At 41.4% G+C, this 6,080-nt stretch overlaps 1 pseudogene; it reads left to right on the top strand.

Annotated features, from left to right (window-relative positions):
- The first annotated feature begins 5,014 nt into the window (after window positions 1-5,014).
- Window positions 5,015-5,754, top strand: LOC143639416 (adenylate kinase isoenzyme 6-like; annotated as a pseudogene).
- The last annotated feature ends 326 nt before the right edge of the window (window positions 5,755-6,080 follow it).

Genomic DNA, 6,080 nt, shown 5'->3' with positions numbered 1-6,080 from the left:
TCTTAACATTCAACCAGCCTTATATTAACACTCATGACAAAATAAAACATTATTTTCTGAGTATGCTGCTCATTATTACATTTGCTAATATTTGAGACTTCCCTATTAATACTGCAAAAGCAACCACAACTGCGGCCAGGGCGTGCCAATACTTCCCAGGTTGTGCGATTCATGAAGAAAATTTGTTCACAGAATTTTGTTCAACTGACGTCTATGGGAAGGTGAGTGAGGGGCTGGGAGGGGTGTGGCGGGAGGTCTCATCAATTTACAGAAGTAGACCCTCCTATGCTTCACTAGCAGCGGGCTCCAAACCTGGAAACAAGCACTCACCATACACCCCCAGGTATCCCCGGTTCCTCCTATTTTCAGACGTTCCCCCAAGTTAGTATTGGAAAACCTCCGCCCAGTCCCAGTGACACCAACCTCAAATCCCCGCCTTCCTGGCTTGTGCTACGACGAGTCTGCGCACTGGAGATTATGACCTCTAAGCGAAGCAGGTGAAGGCACTGAAGTCCCGCCCCGGCTCCACCCATCCAGGATCTGGAACCCGCCTCCGAGGACACGCGCTTCCGGTGACACTTCTGTGCTGACCTCTACGGAGCCTAGCGGACCTCACAGAAGCCCAGCGGAGCAATGGACGGTCGGGTGCAGCTGATAAAGGCCCTTCTGGCCCTTCCCATCCGGCCCGCGGCGCGTCGGTGGAGGAACCCGATTCCCTTTCCCGAGACGTTTGACGGCGATACCGACCGGCTCCCCGAGTTCATCGTGCAGACCGGCTCCTACATGTTCGTGGACGACAAGACCTTCTCCAGCGATGCCCTGAAGGTGACGTTCCTCATCACCCGCCTCACGGGCCCGGCCCTGGAGTGGGTGATCCCCTACATCAAGAAGGACAGCCCCCTGCTCAATGATTACCGGGGCTTCCTGGCCGAGATGAAGCGGGTCTTTGGATGGGAGGAGGACGAGGACTTCTAGGCCTGCAGACCCTCGGGCCTATGGCCGGTGCTCTGGGGAGGGTCAGCTGAGCCAGGCGCCCTCCCGCCGCGCCTCCCTCCCCACTCGCTAGCTAGCTCGCTCGCGTCACCGCGGTCTCCCTGCGCTGCTGTCCCCTCCCGCGTAGAGCTTGCCTTTGTTCCAGGAATAGCGCTCCAGGCTCCCGCAGCTGCCGCCACAGGGCCTCGCTCTGGAGCGGGCCCCCGCCCTGTGCTGCCAGCCCAGCCCCTCCCGTGCCCATTCGGACGCTGTCCTGTGCTCCAGCCGCACGCAGGCTGGGCCCCCGTTACGCACTGGACACACCACCCACAGCCGGCCGCTGCCCACCACCCCTGCCAGACCACCGGACAGCATCGCGGTCTGCCCACACGCCTGTGCTGCGCTGCGCTGCCATCGCCTTCCACCACACCCACCGACAGACTGCTGCTCTTGGTGATCTGGACTCTCCTTGGAGGTACCTGAGCTGGCCACAGCCCGTGGACATTGATTCACACAGCTGGCTGTCCCCATGAAAGGGCCAGCCAGACAGACCTATTCCCTCCCTACTTTCAGAGACCTTGGTAGTCAAATCCGGTCATTCATTTTCTCCTGTGGACCAGTTAGCTTCCCCCAGATTGCAGTTTTCTTCTGAATGTGCAGCTATTTCTCTGATGTGCGCGCTTTTTGTTCAATACTATAATTCCTGCACTCTTTTCCAGCTCTTCTACACTACCTGTACAAATGTCTTTTCCTTACTTTGAATAAATGACAGACACTAGTTAAAAAGAAATTGAGTCTCAGTGAATTTGGCACCTATCCCTCCCCAGTCCAGTAAATGGGGTCCATTTCCTGTTTAAAAGCTATCTGTCCTGCCATTCAGTGGCTGATATTGACTCTTGCATTATAAAACAGAAGATCAAATCCTGTGGTGGTCCTGGGGATTAACTTAACTGGCAGCCATCCACTGGTTAATTTGGTAGACTGAGTGGGGGTAGATTGTCACCTGTCACTCACTTTGTAAGGGACACTTCAGAAGTGAATAACCTATAGGATCATAAGCAACAGTGTTATTTGTAGCCCAAAATTTGAAGCAACATAAGTGTGATCAGAAGGAAAATGTAGTGATATGTATGTATATTTATTTTTGCCCTCTTTTTAAACTATGGATAATAATTTTTAATTTACAGAAAGTTTACAAAAATGCTTGGCACAGCGGTGCATACCTGTAATCCCAGCTACCTCTGAGGAAGGATTGCAAATTGCAAATCTAGTTTCAGGCAGGATTGCAAATTCAAAACTATCCTGGTCAATTTAGTAAGATTTCATCTCAAAATATAATTTAGAAAGGGCTGGAGAGATCAGTGTTAAGCACTTGCCTAGCATGCATGAGGTCCTGGGTTCAATCCCTATTACCACATATACTCACAGACAAAAATTACAAAAATAGTTCAAGCAATCCCCATATTCCTTTGTCTCATTTGCTTTTTTCTTTTTCCTATCTATATACCTATAAAATACATGTAATATGTTTTTTCTGAATCATGAATCATTATGTACATATATGTAAATATAAATGAATATATATGTTACATATCAACACATATATGTATATAATGCTTTTCTGAAGCATTTGCTAGTTCATTAAAATGATAATGTGTACCTACAAATAAGCTACACCTAAGATAATATTTAATGGTTATATGTCAAATGTTTTCCACAGAGGTAACAAACTGGACAAGATTTTCCACTGTCAGCATTTTCATTCCCAATGTCTTGCAGATCATAATTCAACCAGTCAATAAAATCAAATAATGGGGGCTGGTAATGTAGCTCTGTGGCAGAGCACTTGCCTTCCAAGTAGGAGATCCTGGGTTTGATCCATAGTACCACAAAACAAACAAACAAACAAATAAAAAAGAAATAAAGTGTCTTAAGATTGAAAAAGAAAAATAAAAGTCATTGTTTGAAGATATTATTGCAAACATAGAAAATACAAGCAAATCTATGAGTAATTAGAAATTATACATGAAGTTAGCAATTCCTCTGTATATAAGATCAATACACAAAAATAAAAAAAAAAAGACAATAACAAGTATTGGTAAAGATATCGAGAAATTGAGCCCTTATATACTGCTAGGAAAATGATGCAGCCACTTTGGAAAAAGAGCTTGGCAGTTCTTCAAAATGTAGAGAGTTACTATTTACCATTCGACTCACATAGCAATTCTACTCCTAGGTATGAAGAGAATTAGAAATACACAAAAACTTGTGCATGAATGTGCATAGAAGCATTATTCATAATAGCATCAAAATAGAACAACCCAAAAAAAGATGAATACACAAAATGCGGTATCTCCATACAATGGGATATTAGTCGATAAAAGGAATGAAGTACTGATAGGTTCTACAAAAGAATGAGCTTTGAAAACATTATGCAAAGTGAAAGAAGTTAATCACAAAACACCACATATTATATGATTCTGCTTATATGAGATATTCAGAATAAGCAAATGTGTAGATGTAGAAAGTAAATTAGTGGTTACCTGGAGCTAGAGGGAAGGGAAAATGGGGAGGTCAAGGTTTCTTCCTGAGGTACTGGAAGTGTTCTAAAATTAAATAATGGTAGTGGTTGCACAAGCTGGGAATATATTAAAAAGCACTAACTTGTATAATTCATTTTATTTTTTCAGTACTGGGAATTGATCACAGGTCCTTACACATGCTAGGCAAGTATTCTACCACTGAGCTACAACTCCAACCCTAACTTTATACTTTAAAAGCTGAATATTACCATGTGTTAGCTTTTCATCACTGTGACCAAAATACTCAACAAGAACAACTTAGAGGAGTAAAATTTATTTTGGATCATGGTTTCAGAGGTTCAATCCATAGTTGGCCTGTTCATTCTGGGATCTCGGTCTGAGGTGAAGTGGAACATCTGGCTAAAGGGCAGTGCAGTGGAGGAAAGCTGCTTACTATGTGGTGTCTGCAAAGCAAAGAGAGAAGGAGAATCCAGAGGGACAAGATATATTATCCCAAGGGGCACGTCCCCAGTGACACACCTCTTCTGCCTCATTCCACTGGCCTATAGTTACCACCTAGTTAATCATTTAAATTATTAATTCATCAACTGGGTTAATTCAGTGATCAGGTCACAGCTCTCATAACCCAATCATTTCTCCTCTGAACACTGCCTGATTAACTTTTGGAGGACATTCCATATTCAAACCATAATACCACATGTGAGTCTTCTCAATAAAGCTAATATTAAAAAAGCAATTGTATTCCTATTATAACAAAATACTAGAAGTAAAATTTTAAAAATTAATACCATTTACAATCATAAATTATCAAATACTAGAAATAAATCTATAAAATATTCATACTTCAACACTTGAATCTACAAAATATTACTGAGATAAATTTAAAACACAATAAATCGAAGGATATAGGATATTAATGAATTGGAAAGCTCAAATTAGTTACAAGATATATTTCTCTTCAAATTTCATTTTTGGATCCTATTTGATCCCAAACAAAATCAGGTAGATTTTAGAAGAAAGCACAGGTGAATATCCTTATGATATTGGGTTAGGCAAACATCTCTTTTATTTCCAGCCCGGGAAATTGAATCCAGGGCCTCACATGCTAAGCAAGCACTCTACCACTGAGCTATATCCCCAGCTCTCTAACACCCTTCTACTGAGATGTCCCATAATTTTCCTTAGTGTGTTTTCATTCCCTACAATGAATAATAAATTAAATTTGTTCAATTATAGTAGGGTGTTCCTGGTGGGTCTTTGCCTGGAGGGCATTAACATCAAGTATGTATAAAAAGAGTTGCTGCCAATCAAAAAGAAGGTAAATAAATAAATAAAAATATTTGAAATTTGTGAACGAGCATTTCATAAAAAAGCATAGCAAAATGGCCAAAAAGCAATAGAGAGGTACTTAATATTATTAGTAATAATAGAAATGTAGCCCTCTCTGTAGTGTGCTGAGCGCGTGAGCCTCCGCTCTCGCAAGGTCGCTGTGGAGGACTATGTTGTTACAGAACATTCTGCTCACCAGTTAGCGTGCACAGCTGGGAGGGGCTGGGTGGTGTGGTGCAGGCAAGGTTGGCCTGTGCTTTGGACTGCAAGTGTTCCAGACCAGGTACTCCAGGGATTCGAAAAACTACACTAGGCAAAGAACTTGCATCAAGATCAGGACTGAAGAGCTGGGATTGTGGCTCAGTGGTAGAGCAAGCGGAGGGGGGGACCCAGGTTCAATTCTCAGCACCACATAAAAATAAAGGCATTGTATTGTGTCCATCTACACCTAAAAAAATAAATAAATATTTTAAAAAGATCAGGACTGAAAGACATTAATATGGGTGATTTAGCTCAAGAAGGGCAGTTATATAATGGCTATGATGAAGAGTATGATTGCCCCATTTTAGATGAAGATACAGTAGTTGATGAGTTAGAAAACCAAACGAGAGAAGGTGGAACTATTGTTGATTACCATGGTTGTGATTTCTTCCCTGAATGTTGGTTTCACGTGGTTTTTGTGTTGAGAACAGATAACAGTGTATTGTACAAAAGACTTGAAACAAGGGTGAGAAGAAATTAAAAGATGACATTCAGTGTGAGATTTTTCAAGTTCTTTATGAAGAAGCCATAACATTCTAAAAGAAGAAATTGTGCACCAACTGTTCAGCAATAAACCAGAAGATCTAAAGATAATATAAATCAGATCCTGAAATGGATTGAGCAGTGAGTCAAAGATCATAACACTTGACTGGCCGCTTTACAATCACTCTTATTGATACCTTTCTGCCCACTTCATAGAAATTGACAACATATTATTAAAATTATTATTAAATAATATTAATAAAATCACATTGCAGACCTAGGAGGTGCATAATGTAAAGGTTTTTGCCTGGGTCTCTTTTTCCCCACATGAAAGTTAAACAATGTCAAATATAATATTATATTAAAAGTAAAAATTGTCATTTAATGCTTCAGTTACTAAATAATAAATATGACCAAAGGGGTTGATATTCTTTATGCTTATTATAGAAGAAAGTGCAAATGATTTATTAAAATAAAAAATAAAGCATCAAA

Source organism: Callospermophilus lateralis, chromosome X, assembly GCF_048772815.1.
Source record: "Callospermophilus lateralis isolate mCalLat2 chromosome X, mCalLat2.hap1, whole genome shotgun sequence".
Classification (NCBI taxonomy): domain Eukaryota; kingdom Metazoa; phylum Chordata; class Mammalia; order Rodentia; family Sciuridae; genus Callospermophilus; species Callospermophilus lateralis.
Note: the sequence above shows the minus strand (reverse complement) of the source record. Positions and strands in the feature narration are given on the sequence as shown.